We start from the raw sequence: 22,497 nt of genomic DNA, 5'->3' as shown, positions 1-22,497 counted from the left end.
GGAGCCTGCACAGAGCGGGGCAAGGGGACCACCCTGACCCCCATCTCAGGGATTAGCTGAGATGGCTTCCCTCTTTCCCTTCAAAACTCCCCTGGCCGAGCAGTATCTTCAGAGCTGGTTTTTGGGCGACTCTGAGTCCACCAGCTCCTCAGACTCCTGGCACTCTAATCAAAGGCACCTTTCCTTTCTACCAGCATTTGCCTCTCCCTCTCTCTCTCTTTCTCTCTCTCTCTCTCTCGTGTTGATTTTTGAGCAGTGAGCAGACAGACCTTATTTGGTAACACTTCCACTGCATACATAATTACCCTGGTGCCATCCAGAGCCCAGGAAATCAATGTTAAGTAATCACCCAGAAGGGAATTTATTGTACCTGGGGAACATTTGAAAGAAAATGAAAGGCGACGGAGAAGAGAGGAGAACTAGGACCCGCTGACAGCTCCTGCGTGAGACACCTTGCTGAATGTTTCTAAGCCCGTAGACTCATTCTCCCTCAGTATTTCTCCAAGGTGGGCATCATTATTTCTACACTGCAGGTGAGGCAACTAAAGCTCAGTAAAGATCCTACAGCCTAATCTTGAGATTAGGTTCTGAGAAGCCATGCAGGAAGAGAACCTTACTTTGTTTTTAATTTAATGTTCTATGAATTTTCTTGATTATAGGGCACTTTGGGGAGTAAAACGTGTTTATCCCAAAGCCAGTGCTTGAGTTACACGCTTTAGGAAATGGGTGACTACCATTTGGTGGGTCCCAGGGCCCCTTGTAGCCCCGTGGTCAGTGAACGCATGCTCGCAGAGCAGGGAGAGCAGCACACTGCCTTGTGGGCTCCCCCTGGTTAGAAGCATCTTCCCAACCCGCTGTGAGCCATGGCTGAGTGGCCCGGCCCTGCCTGACCGCCTGTGGCGGGTGGACGGGGGTAGCAGCCGTCTCACATCCGGCCTGAGTCTCAGGGTCCGCAGGCAGCAAAGGCAGAGCCCGGCTGGACCCTCGCTGCTCCAGGAGGGCTGGGACAGTCCCCCAGGTCCCTGGGGTAATGAGAACCATGCCAGAGGGTCTGGGCCGGGGCCATCTGGGAAGAGTGGGGCTCCTGCGACATCCACTGGGTAAAGATGCTTGTCCTAGAGCATTGCCCACAGGTGGTAGAAGATGCTCCTAGTGCTGCGGGGTCAGGATGTCAGCACCTTGCTTTGGCCTCTGTGTACCCTCCCCACCCCCTCACCCTGTCGCCTCACCCCTGCCCTCCTCTCTCATGTCAAGGTGTATACAGTTAGCAAAGGAACAAATACAGCACATGCAATGCTGGAGGATTTGGGGGAGAAAGAATAACCAGTGGTATTTAGTGTGAGAATGCCCTGGGGTTCAGGTTTTACAGCTCCTCTTGCCGAGACTAAGCTCTTTGCTGCTTCACGCGGACAAAGTACTTGATGTTCACAGCTCCTCCTCGTCTCCTGTTTTCAGCCTAGCAGGGACTCTGTACTCAGACTGGTCATGAATTTAAGTTGCTCAGCTTCTATATGAGGCAAAGGAATCATGAACACAGGGTTCAGGATATGGTTATCTCAGGTGGAGGAGGGGTAGGCGTTGGCAGGTTGGGTGAAGGGAACGACATGGCTGTAAACAATTGTCAAGTTTCTAACTTCAGTCTGGGGCAGTGGGTTCGTGGGTGCTTATTACTTGATTAAAAATCACTAATGAAATAACTAACCAAGTAGCTAAAAGCAGGTCACAGCTGGACTAGCATTAAGAGCGTGCCATAAACCCAGGGTTATGATTCACCCAATTCTGTGCCTCTGCAGTCTATACACAAACAGTAAGCCAGTAGAAATGGAACCTGGGGGTCCGAGCCTTCACCTTTCTTCCCTGCATCCTTCTAATCAAATTGCGTCTGTATTTGTAGCATTAGAACATGCAAATAGAGTCCACTGCTGAGACAAGTAGGACAGGACAACTACATTTATTTTTTTAAAAGCAATCTTGTATTTTCAGATTTAAAACGTGCCTCCTCATTTCTTTGCTTTTCTTTTCTAATCCGTCACTCTCTCTTGCTAATTCTGTCCCAATTGTTCAAAACAGTTAAAGCGCCACTGTGAGGTGGCCACTCAGTGCCCCTCGCCTGCATCTGCTGTACTGCTTCTCCTGGGCTAGCTGATTTTATGTTTACTTAACTCTAGTCAACAGAGCAGGGCTTCCCTGGTGGCTCAGTAGTAAAGAATCCTCCTGCCAATGCAGGAGACAAGGGTTTGATCCCTGAGTAGAGAAGATCCCCTGGAGAAGAGAATGGCAACCCACTCCAGTATTCTTACCTGAAGAATCCCATGGACAGAGGAGCCTGATGGGCTACAGTCCATGGGGCTGCAAAAGAGTTGGACACAACTTAGTGACTAAACAACAACAATTCAAGCCAGCAGAGAACCTGCTTTCCCAGGACTCACCTTCTCCTCTCCTTAGTGGGTAGATATTCCAACTTCCTAGATCTGTTTCTTCCTCATTTTACACTTACTCCTTTACTTTGGAAGCTACATCTTCCAGCTGCTGTCCAAGAAAAGAAAAATCTCTTTTGAGACCTCATATGTCCTGTGAGTCTGTGCTCAGTTGCTTCAGTCCTGTCCAAATCTTTGTGACCACATGGACTGTAGCCAGGCAGGCTCCTCTGTCCATGGGATTCACCAGGTGAGAATACTGGAGCGGGTCACCAGTTCTTCCTCTAGGGGATCTTCCCAACCCCGGGACTGAACCCGTGTCTCCTCCATTTGCAAGTGGATTCTTTACTGACTGAGCCACCAGGGAAGCCCTGTATGTCCTGAGATGTTTAATTCACATATAATTCAAATTGTGTCTGACTGAATATAGAGTCATAGCCACTAGGAGTGAGTTACTATGTGGCTTCTGCCACCCCAGAATCCAATCCCATGAACCTCATGGAATCAGGAAACCCATTTCTAGGTAGCATCCTCACATTCATTTTTGATACTCGGAAGAAATCCACTTTGGTGGTTTTACATATCCCTGCGTTTCCATCACTGATGTGTTTCTCTATGTCAAGGAGAGGTCTGGGCTCTCTCAGAGGACGTATTTAGGGTTGAATGCATGGGTCACACCTCCTAAATTCACTTCAATATTACCATCTCTCAAAGTCTTTGCATTACTCTTTCTAACTTTTACTATATAATATCTCAAGTTCTTTTTGGCATAGACCACCATTGAGACCACGGGCTTCCCTGGTGGCTCAGTGGTGAAGAATCCACATGCCAAGCAGGAGATGCAGGTTCCATCTCTGGGGCAGGAAGATCCTTTGGAAAAGGAAAGGCAACCCATTCCAACATTTTTGCCAGGGAAATCCCATGGGTAGTGGAGCCTGGTGGGCTACCGTCTGTAGGGTTGCAAAAGAGTCAGACATGACTTAGCAACTAAACCACCACCACTACCGAGCCCAGAGACAACAGAAACTCAGCAAACAATCAAAACCATTCTCAGGACTACAAACAGCTAAAAATTATCTTAAAATGTAAGAACAAGTTTGGAGCTCTCATACTTCCTGATTTTAAAACTTATTACAAAGTTATAGAAATTTAAAAAAAAAACTGTGATACTGGCATAAAGATAGTCATACGGATCAATGGAAAAGAATAAACCCTCACATATATGGTCAAGAAATTTTCAACCAGGCTGCCAAGACCAAAGAGGGAAAGGAGTCTTTTCAGCAAATGGTGTTAAGAAAACTGGATATCCGTATGCAGAAGAAAGAATTTGAACCCATGAAAGATGGATCAATTACCTAAAGAGCTAAAGCTATAAAACTCTTAGAAGAAAACATAGGGGGAAAAAAAGCCATCACAACTTTGGATTTGGCAATGATTTCTTGGACTTGGCACCAAAAGCACAGGTGACAAAAGTTAAGAAGTTAAAAATTAAAAGTTTTAATCAAAATTAAAAGTTTCTATCCATCAGAGGAAACAGCAGAATAAAAAGACAACCTTTAGAATGGAAATATACTTGCAAATCATATATTTGAGAAGACATTAATATCCAGATATACAAAGAACTTCTACAACTCAACAACAATAACAACAAAATCCAATTTTAAAACAGTCAAAGGACTTGAATAGACATTATTCCAAAGAAGATACACAAATGGCCAAAAAACATGTGAAAGAAATTTCAAGACCACTTATTATGGAAATGCAAATCAAAATCACAGTGAGATACCATTGTACACTCATTTAGGATGGCTACTATTAAAAAAAAAACAACAACAACAACAGAAAAAAGAACACCGGCGTTGGTGAGAATGTGTGGAAACAGTAGCCATTGGACACAGCTGGTAGGAATGTAACATGGAACAGCTGCTGTGGGAAACAGTACGGCAATCCCTCAAAAAATTAAAAATAGAATGCCATATGATCCAGAAATTTCACTTCTGGTTATATACCCAGAGGAACTGAAAGCAGAGTTATAAAGAGACATTTGTACATCCATGTTCATAACAGCATTTTTCACAAGAGCCAAAAGGTAGAAGCAACCCAAGTTGATAAATGGTAAAAAAAAAAAATGTGGTATGTACACACAAAGAAACATTATTCAGCCTTTAAAGAAGAAGTCTACATGCTACAGTGTGGATGAAACTTAAGGGCTTTATGCTCTATGAATAAGCCAGTAACAAAAAGACAAATCATGTATGACTTCATTTCCATAGGGGTACACAGATCAGTCAAATTCAGAAGAGGAGAATTGTTTAATGGGTATAGAGTTTCAGTTTTGCCAGATGAAAAATGGTTCTGGAGGTTGGTTGTACAATATAAATATATAAACAAGACTGAACTATACACTTGAACATAGTTAAAATGGTAAATACTGTTACATGTATTTTAACCACAAGTGTAAAAAAAGTATATAAGTTGAACGTCAAAAACAAAAAGTCATTCTCAGTAACCCAAACTTGATCCACTGACTCCAGAATCTCTGGTGTATATTCCCATGTTGATAAACTCAATCTAATCTACATTTTTATTTCTCTCTCCCTCTTCCAACACTCTGATAATCTATGCTCAGATATGTTACCTATGTATTTGTAGATTTCAATTATTTAAATCATGAGATTTGTTTGGTATGAAATATCTCCTTTGGGTTTGGTGATGTCAGTGGTCCCTGCAGCCCCTGGGATCTAGAGGCAAATAGAAGGTAGTAGGGGTGGGACTTGAAGAGGCTTGATATTTCATTTCAAGGAGTCCTCTGATGAGGTTAGTACGTAAGCAGAGTGGACCAACCTCATCAAGTGGAGAGGAGAAATTGCTTCTTTATGCAGGAGAGGCTCAATGAAGTTTGGAATTATTGGAGTGGTCTGAATTGCCCACAAATACACCTGTTTCAGTTTCAGGGTGCTGCCTTTCCCCTGTAAATGCCTTTACTTTTACATTAGAGACCAAATGAGGCTGTCCATTCAATCGATGTCGTATTTCAGCAGGCCACTGTGTTTGATTAACCATTGTATTAGCTACATGAACTCTGCACTTTTGAGAAACAAAAAATTCTTTTAGGGCAATCATGGAATATCCCTCATCCTCTGATGTAAAGTTTTCAGTCTGTCATTCCCTTTTTATTTTTTTATTTTATTTATTTATTTATTTTTATAAATTTATTTACTTTAGTTGGGGGCTAATTACTTTACAATATTGTAATAGTTTTTGCCATACATTGACATGAATCAGCCATGGGTTTACATGTGTTCCCCTTCCTGGACCCCCCACCCACCTCCCTCCCCATCCCATCCCTCTGGGTCATCCCATTGCCCCGGCCCTGAGCCCTTGTCTCGTGCATCGAACATGGAATGGTGTTCTGTTTCACATATGATAATATACATGTTTCAATGCTATTCTCCCAGAACGTCCCACCCTCACCTTCTCCCTCAGAGTCCATAAAATTGTTCTATACATCTGTGTCTCTTATTCTGTCTCGCATATAGGGTTATCGTTACCATCTTTCAAATTCCATATATATGCATTAGTATACTGTATTGGTGTTTTTCTTTCTGGCTTACTTCACTCTGTATAATGGGCTCCAGTTTCATCCATCTCAGTAGAACCGATTCAAATGTATTTTTTTTAATGGCTGAGTAATATTCCATTGTGTATATGTACCACAGCTTCCTTATCCATTCGTCTGCTGATGGACATCTAGGTTGCTTCCATGTCCTGGCTATTGTAAACAGTGCTGCGATGAACATTGGGGTACACGCGTCTCTTTCAATTCTGGTTTCCTCGGTGTGTATGCCCAGCAGTGGGATTGCTGGGTCATATGGCAGTTCTATTCCCAGTTTTTTAAGGAATCTCCACACTGTTCTCCAGAGTGGCTGTACTAGTTTGCATTCCCACCAACAGTGTAAGAGGGTTCCCTTTTCTCCACACCCTCTCCAGCATTTATTGCTTGTAGACTTTTGGATAGCAGCCATTCTGACTGGTGTGAAATGATACCTCATTGTGGTTTTGATTTGCATTTCTCTAATGATGAGTGATGTTGAGCATCTTTTCATGTGTTTGTTAGCCATCTGTATGTCTTCTTTGGAGAAATGTCTGTTTAGTTCTTTGGCCCTTTTTTTTTTTTTTTTTTTTTTAATAAATTTATTTATTTTAGTTGGGGGCTAATTACTTTACAATATTGTAATAGTTTTTGCCATACATTGACAAGAATCAGCCATGGGTTTACATGTGTTCCCCTTCCCGAACCCCCCACCCACCTCCCTCCCCCTCTCATCCTTCTGGATCATCCCATTGCCCCGGCCCTGAGCCCTTGTCACATGCATCGAACATGGAATGGTGCTCTGTTTCACATATGACAATACACATGTCTCAATGCCATTCTCCCAGAACGTCCCACCCTCACCTTCTCCCTCAGAGTCCATAAAATTGTTCCATGCATCTGTGTCTCTTATTCTGTCTCGCATATAGGGTTATCGTTACCATCTTTCAGATTCCATATATATGCATTAGTATACTGTATTGTTGTTTTTCTTTCTGGCTTACTTCACTCTGTATAATGGGCTCCAGTTTCATCCATCTCAGTAGAACCGGTTCAAATGTATTTTTTTTAATGGCTGAGTAATATTCCATTGTGTATATGTACCACAGCTTCCTTATCCATTCATCTGCTGATGGACATCTAGGTTGCTTCCATGTCCTGGCTATTGTAAACAGTGCTGCGATGAACATTGGGGTACACGCGTCTCTTTCAATTCTGGTTTCCTCGGTGTATATGCCCAGCAGTGGGATTGCTGGGTCATATGGCAGTTCTATTCCCAGTTTTTTAAGGAATCTCCACACTGTTCTCCATAGTGGCTGTACTAGTTTGCATTCCCACCAACAGTGTAAGAGGGTTCCCTTTTCTCCACACCCTCTCCAGCATTTATTGCTTGTAGACTTTTGGATAGCAGCCATTCTGACTGGTGTGAAATGATACCTCATTGTGGTTTTGATGTTTCTCTCATGATTAAACTGGGGTTTGGGAAAGGAGGAAGGTGATATTTTTATCATTATCATATCAAAGATGCATATTATGAACATGGAAGTCACCAGGTACAGACCTTGAAGATAAAGTAGCTGCATAAATTATTTGGAGTTCTGTTTTGTAGGAGATCTGTCTCTCCTCTCCCATTTATTCACTTATTCAACCATTTTTTAACATCGTGGACTCATGGATATTAATGGTACACTTTGGATTATCATCTATTTATTTATATTGTTTCCCAAATTGTTCCAGTTTTGGCCATTGGAAACCCTTCCAATTGCCTCCTGTATCTATTTGGTATACCCTCATCAATGTGGGATTTTGTAAAGTACTTCCTTACTTTCTGTTACTATGAGATATGCTAGGATCAACTTGTTTAATTCCTGCCCCAGGCTTAGAATCTGCTTTTCTTCAAAATATTTTGGTTTCTTTCCTTTGGGCTCCAAAATCACTGCAGTGACTACAGTCATGAACTTAAAAGACACTTGCTCCTTGGAAGAAAAGTTATGACCAACCTAGACAGCATATTAAAAAGCAGAGACATTACTTTGCTGACAAAGGTCCATCTAGTCAAAGCTATGGCTTTTCCAGTACTCACGTATGGATGTGAGAGTTGGACTATAAAGAAGGCTGAGCACTGAAGAATTGAAGCTTTTTGAACTGTAGTGTTGGATGTTTTTGAACTGTAGTAGTCTGGTTCCTTTTTTTGGAGAATGGTATTAAAAACCAAGTATTGGGTGCTAGAGGTACCCATTGTTACTGGAGTGTCTTTAGAACCTTCCAGAAGACTGAAGAAATATATACATGTATAGTAAACTTGTGCATGCACACATATCTGTAAATATTTCTGTATCTAACTATCTATTCCCTTATTAAGGTAGCCATGAGTCCATACTGATAGCTCCAACTTTAATCCATTGTCAAATGGATCATTTTAATCCCTTCTCCTTGCATATATCCCTTGCATTGTAAATTTCCAGTCCAACTGTGAGAAACCTAGCTGAAACCATCTGCTATCCTTTGCCTTAACTGTTCAATCCCAGTGTATATGTAGAGTAGTAGGAGAGATAAGAGTCCTACTGGATGGGGTGACTTCGTTCTCTCTGTTATGGGCAGGTGGTTAAAGCCAACTTTTTCTTCTAGGTGCTCTCCAGGGATCTGCAGGGGCTTTCCAAGGCCCCAACCATCAGTCACAATCCTCAAAACAAAACAGATGCGTTTGATTCTCTGAAACCCTCTGCCCTCAATCTTTAGTTTACATCCTGTACTTCGAGCTCTTCCTCATAGCTCCAGCCACACTCTCTTTCTCTCACGTGATCCCTGCTTTGTTCACAGAAAATGGTGGAGCATCTTTTTCTATGTGCTGTGCTGTGCTTAGTCACTCAGTCGTGCCCAACTCTTTGAGATCCCATGGACTGTAGCCTGTCAGGCTCCTCTCTCCATGGGGATTCCCCAGGCATGGGTTGTCACTGGAGTGGGTTGTCAAGCCCTCCTCCAGGGGATCTTCCCAACCCAGGGACTGAACCCAGGTCTCTGGCATTGCAGGCAGATTCTTTACTGTCTCAGCCACCACAGAATCCCAAGGATACTGGAGTGGGTAGCTTATCCCTTCTCCAGGGAGTGTTCCTGACCCAGGAATCGAACTGGGTCGAACTGGGTTCTGCATTGCAGGCGGATTCTTTACCAGCTGAGCTGCCAGGGAAGCCCATCTTTTTCTGTACATTAGAGCCATGCAGGCTATTGTAGCCTGGTAGCCTTCTGTTGGCTACAATACCAAAGCAATGTCAGCCCTTATCCTTCCTTCCGTGATTGCCTGGACACAAATCAGATGCCTGTCCACAGTGTCCCCAGGCTCCAGAGGACTTATATCAGGCTCTCAAGGAAGCTCCTTCATTAAGCTTTAGATAAGAGAATAAAACCTTACTTCCTATCTGAAGTGGCAGTCGGGGGTGGAGGGGAACTAATAGATAACTGCTCTCTTCAAATAAATGTTTTCGATAAATCTCTCTCCCTCTTCAAATCCAAGTCCTCCCTATATGCTTGATTTAGGAAGAGAAAGTACAGTTTGAGCTTGTCTCACATTCACTTTAGCGTCCATCTGCTAGCCATGGAATTGGTTGCTCAGTGAAACTAAAACCAGAAGAGTCCAACTTTATATGTAACATAAGAATCAGAGTTTCTGGAAATCAGAGGCTTCTAGCCTTGACTGGGCACCAGCACTCGATCCAGACATAATCACTTCAAAGAAAGTACTATCTCTGAGCCAAAAAATGCTACATGTGTGTTTAGATCTTAAATATTCAAAGTAATCTTACCAATCAGAGATTCGGTTTTCTTTCTGGGGGAGCTAAATCTCTTCTCTCCTTTATTTTACAAAGTTTTGCAGATGCACTTTTTCTCACCTAAATTTTTGTTTTCTTAAAGTTTATTTTTTACCTCTGTCAGACCCTAAGTATTTGTTAGGTCTTTGGAACTTGTTCCTTATTATAGATCTAAGCTACAGAAAACAGAAAATAAATCTTTTTAAATTGCGCTCTCATCTTACAACCATTCTAATCACGAGTTCATTATATATATGTATATATGTAATAGATTGCATTATATATAAAATATATGAAAGATACCAGAGCTTTTTATGCCACCAGTATAGAAATACCATTCTTTTCTTATTTGATTATTTTTTGTAATTTCTATTCATTTGCTGAGATTATCAATCTGTTCATTCATTCTGCATATGTTTTCTTATACAATATTTGAATTGTTATAATAATGGTGGTCTTAAAGTTCCTTGTCTGCTAATTGCAGCATCTAGGTCATTTCAGAACTGGTTCCTATTGTATGATTTTTCTCTAGCATGTGAGTTACATTCTTCTGTTTCTTTTCATTCCTACTGAGTTTAGATTCATTACACACTGGATACATAATGCTGTGTTGAAGAGACTCTGCATTTTATGTTTCTCTGAAGGATTTTATCTTTCTTATTTTGATCTAGCAGGCAGTTAACCTTGATATCCCATGCGGTGGGCAGCAGCTGAAATCTTTTCTCTGTCCCTCCAGTTTCCACCCACTGCCTATCACCTGGGCTTTCTGGGGCCTCCCTAAAACATCTATAGTTTAGTGGGCTGCCAACAAGTGTGGCTCAGTTTATATTGTGGTGTTTTGGTTCACCTCTTCTGTAACTTCTTCTCCACAATTTCTGCCCCTAACTTTCCAGATATTCCACAAACCCTGCCCTTCTTTTGTGCTATCTTACAGAGTAAGGCACTGGCTTTCTACTACCCCAAGTTTCCTGCACATTGGGGAATGTCAGTAGACAAAAACCCTCACAAATCACACCATTTGTAATCGCTGAATTTTAAGAGTGTACTCTTGTCTAGTTTCTATGTACTTTTTGTCACTTTCCAATGCTTTCTTACAGATGTTTTAAAACAGTTTCCCAGATTTTTAGTTGTTACTAAGATAGATGAATCTAACTGAGATATAATGCCATTATGATTCTTAATGAGTTTTTAATGTTGTTTCTCAGTCTGGGCTTTCTATACCCCAAGAGCAGTATGAATTTGGCCCCACATCCAAGTGTAGAGCTGGCTTGGATCTCTGATTTCTTGTGAGTAACTCTATTTCCCACCAATGGTCCAGGGTAAATGGAAAGCTTCTACACCACTTCCCCTGACCAATCAGTATTCTAGTTCCATTTCTGCCATTCAACCTGATAGCAGCCACTTTTAGGCTTGCAACTTTAGGTAGAAAGTTCCAGCCCTGACCCACCCTCTCCCTCTGCTCCACGAATGTGGCCTCCATATATACAAAGGCAATACAGCTCCAACATCTAAAATGTATATTCAATCTTGATGTCCCCATGAGCAGTTCTAATATCAAGACTTGATATTAGAAGTTCAGCTGTTCATTTACTCCTTGTTTGTGGAATTTGGATTGTGTTCATTTCTTAGTTTTAAACAACATTGCTTTGTGTTTGTAAAAGGCATGAAGTGTTCTGCATCAGCTTGGTCACACATTTTCAACAAAAGCCCAATAATTCATTTTGCATAAGGATTTCTTGAAGTATTTTTTTTTATTTTTTTAAATAAATTTATTTATTTTAGTTGGGGGCTAATTACTTTACAATATTGTAGTGGTTTTTGCCATACACTGACATGAATCAGCCATGGGTTTACATGTGTTCCCCATCCTGAACCCCCCTCCCACCTCCCTCCCCATCCCATCCCTCTGGGTCATCCCATTGCCCCAGCCCTGAGCATTTGTCTCATGCATCGAACCTGGAATGGTGTTCTGTTTCACATATGATAATATACATGTTTCAATGCTATTCTCTCAGAACGTCCCACCCTCACCTTCTCCCTCAGAGTCCATAAGACTGTTCTATGCATCTGTGTCTCTTATTCTGTCTCGCATATAGGGTTATCGTTACCATCTTTCAAATTCCATATATATGCATTAGTATACTGTATTGGTGTTTTTCTTTCTGGCTTACTTCACTCTGTATAATGGGCTCCAGTTTCATCCATCTCAATAGAACTGATTCAAATGTATTCTTTTTAATGGCTGAGGAATATTCCATTGTGTATATGTACCGGAGGTTCCTTATCCATTCGTCTGCTGATGGACATCTAGGTTGCTTCCATGTCCTGGCTATTGTAAACAGTGCTGCGATGAACATTATGTGTTAACTACTTGAGAGGTGGTGTGTAACTTCAAGTTAAAAGCCTACATAAGAGTCACCAAAAACTGAAAATCATGTGCACATTGCAAATGAGAATTCTGAGGGAAATTGCAATTTTATAGACAAATGAAATCATTCAGAAATTATTCAACAAGTATTGATCTAGGCATTTTAAGTGCTAGAAATGTAGTGAATTCTCACTGCTAACACTGTATGGTGAAGTGTTACTGTCCTCTTTTATAAGTGAGAAAATTGAGACTCAGAAAAGTGAGTCTTGTCCAAGTTCACACAACTGGTGAGAAGTTTAACAGGATGTTAGACCCAAGTCTTTCTAACTCCAGTGGTTATGCTCTTGACCACTACTCTGTGCAGCTGTGGGTCTTGCCAAGAATGATCTAGCGGCCATCTTTAAAACCTGGAGTAGATAGCCCAGTGAGGAGGCTGATTTTAAACAATGGCTTAAACACCTTGGGGATGCTAAAGGAATGTGGAGCTACCGAAGTAGCCCCACATCAAGTAGATTCTTGGCAGTCAATGACTTAAATTTGTGGCTTCAACAGTTCACTAAGGACCTTGGTGGTCCATGATATGTAGTAACCTACAAATATGAGGCATGAATTTTTTTCATCCTTTAAAGGTTTTCAATATTATGTTTACAGTTTTTAAAATTATATAAAAATAAAAACAAAAGTCTCTGGACTAACTACCTTTATCCATTGCCTCACACCTTAGAAGCAGATATGTGTAACCATTTTAGTAACAAGAATGTCTTGGTTTATGTACATGCTCAGTCACGTCCGACTCTTTGTGACCCTATGGACTGTAGCCCTCCAGGCTTTTCTGTCCATGGGATTATCTTGGCAAGAACACTGGAGTGGGGTTGCCATTTTATCCTCCAGGGGATCTTCCCGACCCAGGGATTAAACCCAGGTCTCCTGTGTTGCAGGCAGATTCTTTACCACTGAGCCACCTGGGAAGCCCAACAAACAGGTAGGTAGGTTGAAACAGAATACACATTCTAATCCCCTTCTTCCTTGCACCTGAGAATGACCATGTTAAACAATTAGGGCTAAAAATAAAAGCTAGTCTGCTGGTGCTATCCCTCTCCCCTACTTTTTATTCTTGCCTAGATTGAGGACTTAATGGCTGGAACTACAGCATCCAATTTGTGACCATGAAGAAAAGGCTGAGAGATCTGCAGTGATGTTGGCCCTGATAGTGGGTACTTCTGAGCTAATGCCAGTAGATGTTCACCCCTGCACTTCTTTTTATGGGTGATGGATCAGAGGAGGGAAATAACTCTGTTTCTTCTAACTACAACAGTCAGATTGTCTATTAATTGAAGCTAAAGCATTCCTAAATGGTGCACAATTTTAACTTTGAATAATGTATTTTAATTTTTCCTTTCTTAAATTAGCAATTTTCTCCAATATCTGTTGATTCCCTAATATAAAACATGAGTAATTAGTTCATGTGCAATCTACTACTTCTTCATTTCCTTGGACTCTTTCCCAGGTCCTCACCAATTCCAACTTTGGTTGGTTAAATAATCATTTTAAGTCTATCTAGTGGTATTGAATTAGTCTGCTAGGGCTTCCACAAAAAGTAAATCCCTAAAATACCAAAGACTGGGTGGCTTAAACATCAGCAGTCTATTTTCTGACAGTTGTGGAGGGTACCAAGTCCAAGATCAAGGTGCCATCAGGGTTGGTTTCTGGTGAAGCCTCTTTTCCTGGCTTGCAGTCACCTTCCCACTGTGTCTTCACACGGCCCTCCTGTACAGACTTGGTGGGTGGAGGTCAGAGAGCCAGAGAGACTTTTGGCTTCTCATCCTCTTCTTATAGAAAACAATGTTAATCACTCAGTCATGTTGGACTCTTTGTGACTCCATGGACTGTGGCCAGCTAGGCTCCTCTGCCCTTTCAATTCTCTAGGCACAAATACCGGAGTGGGTTGCCATTCCCTTCTCCAGGGGATCTTCCCAACCCAGAGATCGAACCCAGGTCTCCTGCATTGCAGGCAGATTCTTTACTGCCTGAGCCACCAGGGAAGCCCCCTCTCCCAACTTTCTTCCTATAAGGACCAGGCCTATTGCATTAGGGCTCTGCCCTCATGACTGCATTTAACCTTAATTAAGGGCTTCCCTTGTGTCTCAGCTGGTAAAGAATCCACCTCTGTTGTCCATGGGGTTGCAAAGAGTCAGACACAACTGGGCAACTTTCACTTCACTTCACATCCCTGAAGGCCCTATCTTCAACTATAGTCATACTGGGGTCTAGGGCTTAAACATATGAATTTAGGGGGACACAATGCAGTCACTAGCAAATATCATTATAAATAATTTGCTGAAACTTCCTTGTTCTCTTACCTTTATACCTTTAAAATGACTGAAGTGGCTTCCTACCCTTACATCTAAGAAGAAATAACTGTAATAGTCCAGAGTTTAGATTTCAGGTTACTTTAAAGAGGGACATTTTAGGAAGGACTCAAGTCTTTTTTTTTAAATTGGAGTTGATTTATAATGTTGTGTTAGTTTCAGGTGTACAGCTGAGTGAATCAGTTATATATATATACATACACATGCACATCCACTCTTTTTAAGATTCTTTTCCCATATAGGTTATTACTGAGTACGAGCAGAATTCCCTGAGCTATATAGTAAGTCCTTATTATTTTCTATTTTATATACAGTAGGCTGTCTGTGTCAATCCTAAATTCCTAATTTGTCAGTCCTCCTTTAGTACTCATCTTTTTTTTTTTTGGCTGCATGTGCAGCTTGTGGGATTTTAGTTCCCTGACCAGAGATCGAACTCAGGCCCCCTGTAGTGGAAGAGTGGACCACTGGACTGCCATGGAATTCCCAGGACTCACATCTTTAATGTGAATAAGACAAATCCATACAGGTAAAAAAGAGAAAAGGAGACTTTATGGCACTTTCAGCGAGTGTCTGATCAATCCTAATTTGTTTAAGTAGAAGTTAAAACTTGAGTGCCAAATGAAAAGTTAACTAACTTAGACTGTGAGGTTGCATCCAGGAAACAAATGACTAAACTGTAATTTGGAGAGCAGTTAGGTGCCCATATAACATTTTCACAAAAATCATTCTGAGGATTTTGTCAAAGTCTTGGGAATAACCCTTAAAACCATCAAGGATCTACTGTCTTATGTCAGTGAGACCTAAACAGCTTGTTTTTTCTTATTTTGAAGGAAAATGATCAAATTTCAGCATATGTTGTCTTGTGAAAATTGGTCATTGGAACCATATATTGCTAGAAATAGACATATCTGTGGATGTGTAAGATGCACATCAAACTTGCCCTCAAGCTTCAGTATGAGAAAAAAAAACGCACAGCAGTTAGAAAAATAAAATATACAAAGAGAGGAAACCAATAGCTTGGAGAGCACGCTGGATTTTTCTCTCCCGCCACCACCATCCCTGAATTCTATTCAAGGAAAGATTGTTTTAAGCCTCAATCTCTTAGCAATGAATAATTATTTTGCTACCCTCTCCCAAGTTTTATTTGTATGAGCTGGAGCATGATCTTGAAAATAACTAATGAATCATTTCTGCTAAGGAGTCCAAAGAAAGGCAGAGCTGTCTTTGGTGGAGGATGGTGATGATCAGGCAGATCCCCCGGTGTGGGAAACGGCAACCCGCTCCAGTCTTCTTGCCCGGGAAGCCCCAGGGATGGAGGATCCTGGTGGGCTACAGTCCACGGGGCCACACAAAGTTGGACACGACTGAGGGACTGAGCACAGACACACCCACGATGATGTATTTTGAAATGACACTTTAACTTCATTTTCTTTTAAATCTTTCTGAAGAAACTAAATAAGAAGCCATGAATTGAAATTACAGTAAGTAGCAATTAGGTTTTGACAGGAGGAAGTTCCTGGGGGCAGTCCCAGTGTGAGGCTTTTGGACTTGGAATTGTTTCCTGAAGAAGGCTGAGACAGCTCTCTCCTCAGAGGTGTTTGTCTGGGAAGTAGGGCTCAGTGAAGAGTTCTCGGCTGGGGGTCTGTGTCACCCTGTGGCTCTGAAGCCAGGAAGGGCATGAGGGTGTGCTGGTTAGTGTCATGACTCTGCTGGGCTGTGTGTGCTCTTGGGCAACTAAATTTACTTCTCTGAGCCTCAACTGTATGATCTACAAAATGGGCCAGATGAAAGGATGAAATAATGCAGGTAAAGTGCTTTCCGCGTTTTAATAGTTTAATAAATCGTAGCTCTTATTAGTATCTGTAAGATGCCCTACAGAGCTCAGAAAGGAAAAAAAGTGTTGGTCACTTAGTCATGTCTGACTCTTTGCGACCCCATGGACTGTAGCCCACCAGGCTCCTCCGTCCATGAAATTTCCAGGCAAGAACACTGGAATGAGTACCATTCCCTCTCCAGGGGTTCTTCCTGACCCAGGGATGGAACCTGCGTCTCCTTGCATTGCAGACAGATCCTTTACCATCCGAGCCACCAAGGAAGCCCAGAAAGGAAGGGTGGAATGAGTTGACATCGACAGAGCAAAGACTATGACTGGTACCATACACTACCAGGACCTCCTACTCACTCTCTCTCACTTAATTTTACAACTGCCTTGTGAGGCTTTAGTCTTCCTATTCCTCATTCCAGTGTGTTCCCAGCCTTGAAGATATGGTTTTGGCTTGTGATTGGTTTGTTTAGGGGACATCAGACTAAATGAGTGTGAAGGCCATCACCCTGGATCACCCTGTGGGCACCCATCTCTGGAAAATTCTAAAAGAGATGGGAATACCAGACTACCTGACCTGCCTCTTGAGAAATCTGTATGCAGGTTAGGAAACAACAGTTAGAACAGGACATGGAACAACAGACTGGTTCCAAATAGGAGAAGGAGTATGTCAAGGCTATATATTGTCACCCTGCTTATTTAACTTATATGTAGAATACCTCATGAGAAACACTGGGCTGGAGGAAGCACAAGCTGGAATCAAGATTGCTGGGAGAAATATCAATAACCTCAGATATGCAGATGAGACCACCCTTACGGGAGAAAATGAAGAAGAACTAAAAAGCCTCTTTATGAAAGTGAAAGAGGAGAGTGAAAAAGTTGGCTTAAAGCTCAACATTCAGAAAACTAAGATCATGGCATCTGGTCCCATCACTTCATGGCAAATAGATGTAGAAACAGTGGCAGACTTTACTTTTTGGGCTCCAGAATCACTGCAGATGGTGATTGCAGCTATGAAATTAAAGACACTTGTTTCTTGGAAGAAAAGTTATGGCCAACCTAGACAACATATTAAAAAGCAGAGACATTACTTTGCCAAAAACGGTCCATCTAGTCAAGGCTATACTTTTTCCAGTAGTCATGTATGGGTGTAAGAGTTGGACTATAAAGAAAGCTGAGCGCCGAAGATTTGATGCTTTTGAACTGTGGTGTTGGAGAAGACTCTTGAGAGTCCATTGGACTGCAAGGAGATTCAACCAGTCCATCCTAAAGGAAATCAGTCCTGAATATTCATTGGAAGGACTGATGTTGAAGCTGAAACTCCAATAGTTTGACCACCTGATGTGAAGAGCTGACTCATTTGAAAAGACCCTGATGCTGGGAAAGATTGAAGGCGAGAGGAGAAGGGGACGACAGAGGATGAGATGATTGGATGGCATCACCGACTCAATGGATATGGGTTTGAGTAAACTCTGGGAGTTGGTGATGGACAGGGAGGCCTGGCGTGCTGCAGTCCATGGGGTCACAAAGAGTCGGACACGACTGAGTGACTGAATTGTATTGCCTACAAAAGCCTACCTACCCGTGAAGCCTCATGTCTCCTCTTTTCCCACCTCAGCTCCTGCTAAGCTGAGCTACTGACTTGTTGTTTCTTAATATTCTAGACCTTTGCACAGGCATATCCTCCTGCCAGGGGTGGGAGGGGGTGGTCCCTCAACCCCTAAACCAAAAGATTCTTCTTTAACTCCTGTCTGTCTCTCCAGTGTCAGCTCAGGACCACATCCCCACATCCTAACTTCCTAGTCTAGTTTAGCAGCCCCTCTTCTGTGAAAACACAAAGCCCCAGTCTTCCTCCAGCCCTCTGTAGCAAAATGGCTTCGTGCTTATCTGCCTCTCCGATCAACTTGGTTGCTGCCTGTGGAAGGGAGCTAGACTTCTCTTCAGTGCCTAGCACAGGATTATTGAGAATAAATGTTGATCAGATGCTTGTAATATTTTATGCATACTTTTGTGTTTATCCTGGGCTTCCCTAGTAGCTCAGATGGTAAAGCTTCTGCCTGCAATGCAGGAGACCTGGGTTTGATCCCTGGGTTGGGAAGATCCTCTGGAGAAGGAAATGGCAACCCATTCCATTATTCTTGCCTGGAGAATCCCATGGACAGAGGAGCCTGGCGGGCTACAGTCCATGGAGTCACAAAGAGTTGGACATGACTGAGCAACTAACACTGTGTTAGTACATGCCATGCAATATTTTTCTATTTTTCTTTGTTTATCCTCTTAGAGGTCTTTTCCCCCACACCCAACAACCCTGAAGACATTGAGATTAGCCTATGAGACATAGAGCCTCAGAGAAAAGGGTTGTAAATGTCACCTAGAGGAAGCTCACTAAGTAAGGAGGAAGTGAAATGTGACATAAAAGGGAGCTCCTTCCACACAGGAAAAGGAAGGAGAAAGCCTCTGTGGTGGGTGCTGGGAAGAGGGAAGGAAGAGACAGTGAGAGAAGAGGAAGAAGGAGAAGAAGATGGATGAGGAGGAGGAGAAATTGTCCTCTCAACCCATCCTCCTCTCCTCAAACCGTGGAAGGGTTGAAAGCAGAAACATCCAGACAAGGCTTGGAAGGGCTTGAGGAATAACTAGGCTGGTGTCCTGCCTTCTCAGACATGGAGGAGGGGATTTCAGGCTTCACAGAGGCGCGTGTGCCTTGACAAACATGCCGAGGGGCAGCAGAGGAGAAAGGAGCAGGTGAGGAGTTCTCTGTGTGAAGAAATACATATGTAATTACTTCTTATTATGCCACACGTGTTTCAGTGGTGGCATTTGCTTCTTATGGTATCTGATCTCATTATAAACAGTGCTTTTCCCTTTTTCTGTGGGGAAAATAACAACAGGAAAAAACTGAGCAGGGAACAGTACCTGAGAGATACTTACAACCTGTGAACTTATCAGCTATTGATCTCTCATGTCCTACCAGTCATTTCTCATTAGGAGACTGAGCTGAGAGACAAAGATTAAACTTCTGGGCAGCAGGCAGCCTGTGTTCTTCAGCAGAAAACAAAGATAAGCTACAATAGACTGGAGCTCATGTGGAGCAATTATCTTGGTCTGTGCAAGGAAGAGTGAAGCAGAAAGAAGGCGTCAGGCAGAAACCAAGGGCCGAGAGTTCGGGGCACTGAACAGCAGGACCACACACACACTCATTTATTCTTGAGCTCATTAAGTATGGACTGAGCACCTATATTTGTCAAGCACTGTGGAAACACAAGCAAAATTGGTAAGGTTGAATCTTTTTCTTCTAGGAGCTAATAATCCAGTTAGAGGAGATTAAGAAGTACATAAATACATCACTGTGGAGTATATTCTGAGATAGCACAGAAGTGGGAGGATTTATTCTCTCCAGAGAGGGAAAGACATCTAAGAAGGGATAAGTCTGAGTTGATATTACATTTCTGCTCCTACTTGTCTTCCTTCATAGCTCACTTGGTGAAGAATCTGCCTGCAATGCAGGAGACCCAGGTTCGAATCCTAGGTCGGGAAGATCCCCTGGAAAAAGAAATGGCAACCCACTTAAGTATTCTTGCCTGGAGAATCCCATGGATAGAGGAGCCTGGTGGGCAACAGTCCATGAGATTGCAAGAGTTGGACATGACAGCGACTAAACCACTACCTACTTGTCTAATACCACCTGGTGGACTGCAATTCAGTTCTGGCACTACTGCGCAGACATAACCCAGACCCCACGGTTCAGGACAGACTCTTCCACAATGTTATTCTCACTTCAGATGTTAACTGCCAGTTCCAGAGTCCCCCGGCTCACCTGTACCTCTGACTGGCTGGCTACGAATTCATGGGTTTCCTCAACTCCCTCTGGTGGAATTATTTACTCAGAAGACTCAGAATTTAGGAAGGCACTTTACCTAAGATTACAGTTTTATTATAATGGGTACACATAGGGGGAGGTATGAGAGAGATGTAGGGTTTCTGTGCCCAGTCCCCATGAGGTCCATCCTATTGCCATGTGGATGTGTTCACCAACAATAAAGTTCCACTGGGCTTCAGTGTTCAGAGTTTTTATTGAGGTTTCATTCCATTATATAGGCAGGACTGATTACATCATTGTCCATATGACTGAATGTAATCTCCAGCCCCCCTCCCATCCTTGGAGGTCAGGCTGGCTTAAAGCTCCAACCCTCTAATTATGGGGCTGGACTCTTGTGATTAGCCCATCCTGAAGCTATCTAGGATCCACTGGTGAATCGCCTTATTAACATAACAAAGGCATTCCTATCATTCAGGAAATCCCAGGACTCTAGGAGTTCCATGCCAGGTATTCCTGAACAAAGACAAATTCTTCATCAGAGCCCGGTTGGGTTTAGAAGGTTCACCAGACATTCAGCAGATGGACATCCCAAGTGAGTCACCAACTTTTTATGTAACCTGAAGTGGCACTGCTCACCCTGGCCTCAAAACCACCTCTCCTCCTCTGCATAATGCAGGACTGTAGTCTCTACAGTTACGACCGCTACTTGGGAGTAAGCCATTGAAAGCTCAGTCTATCAACCTGGAGAGAAGGCGGATGATCAAAGACCAACTCAAAATCCATTATCAGATTAGTTTTGGAAGAGAGCAGGGCCCCAGGAGGATCAAGTCTTTGCAGCAGAGAAGACCATGGTGTAGGGAGTTTGGGTTTAAACCTTGGCATGGTGACTTAGCTGTGAAATCTTGAATAGGTTACTTAACCTCTCTGGGCTTCAACATCTCTTATGTAAAAAATGAAGCCTGTGGCCAACACTCCATGTAGGCTAACCCCACATATGTTCAAAAAGGCTGAGAGAACCTCAGGTATGCTGGCCTGAACTGCTGAATCTAAGCCAGTCACTTACCTTCTTGAGAGCAAAATATTGTTGTGAGCAAAACAAGCCCCTATTTATCTAATCTCAAAAACAAGCCCCTATTATTTATTTATTCAAATTAGTTGAATTTTCTGTTCTATGCATTTAAACACATTCCTAGCTAATACTGGGTTCTTATAGGTCTGGAATTGTAAATACTTACTGAAGGCTGATAAAGTGTAAAGCACTGTGTGAGGTGCATAAAATAATCATTATTTAGAGTCCTGCTTTTGAAGAATGCACAGCCTTAGGGGAAGAAGGGCTCCGGAGTACATATGCACTTTGCATCCTCTTTGAGTTCAGTTTGGTTTGAATTTATGCTTTACCACTTCTGGGCTCTGCAAATTTGATAGAGCTCCCAGGCTTGTAACATCATTCACAATATGGGGACAACAATGTTTTTATTATTGTGTACTACTGTCTGGAGGCTGAGAGTTTGTCTTTACAGAAGCCTATTTCCCAACACAAAAGGTTTTTACTACCCTAAAAAAATAATAGAATATGCTTACTCTCTACTGGTGCTCTGTTTTCTAAGGAGTGATTTTGCAAATCTGGTGAGTCACATTTTCCCCAAGGCCAAACAGTTCTTAACTACATTGTTTATGTAATTACCTTACCTTTTTATACTCCATATTTCCTCTTAATTTGCAGTGTTTTATAGGAAATTGTTTCTTTTGTTGAATAAGTTGAATTTTAAACACAGATACCACCTGCTTTTCAAAAGTCCACTAAGCGCTGTTTCGCTTAAGACCTTCACTATAACCTGTTTTCACTAACCGAAAGAATCCAACAGAGACGTGGATGGAAAATATTGCCTGCCGGATGCATAAACAGAAGATGTTGTAGCCATCAAGCCAGCAGCCACCGTACCAGCCTTCACCTGTGCACCATGAGAGGATTCAGGATGGAGAAAAGCTGGAGATAGTTAAGGTGCACATTAAAGGACTGATTTCAATGAACCCAGACTCTCTCATCTTTGCATACATAGAAAGGCACTAAATTCCTTAACTTGAGATATTTGTTTTCGTCAATTAAAAGCAATCTTCTGATGTTCCGACTGCCTGGTTTTGTTGCAGAAATTTCTATACATCCTGGCTCCTCCTTTATCTCTTTGGAACAGTCTCTCAGAATGATCTGAGAGGCAGTCTTTCAGGCTCAAGTAGTTGCAGAAAGGAGGACCCCTTCCAGGGCCCGAAACTGGGCTCTTGTCTAACACTTGGAAATGAATTGTCAG

Source organism: Giraffa tippelskirchi, chromosome 11 (assembly GCF_054371585.1).
Source record: "Giraffa tippelskirchi isolate mGirTip1 chromosome 11, T2T-mGirTip1v1.2.pri, whole genome shotgun sequence".
Lineage (NCBI taxonomy): Eukaryota > Metazoa > Chordata > Mammalia > Artiodactyla > Giraffidae > Giraffa > Giraffa tippelskirchi.
This window is presented reverse-complemented; position numbering follows the sequence as displayed.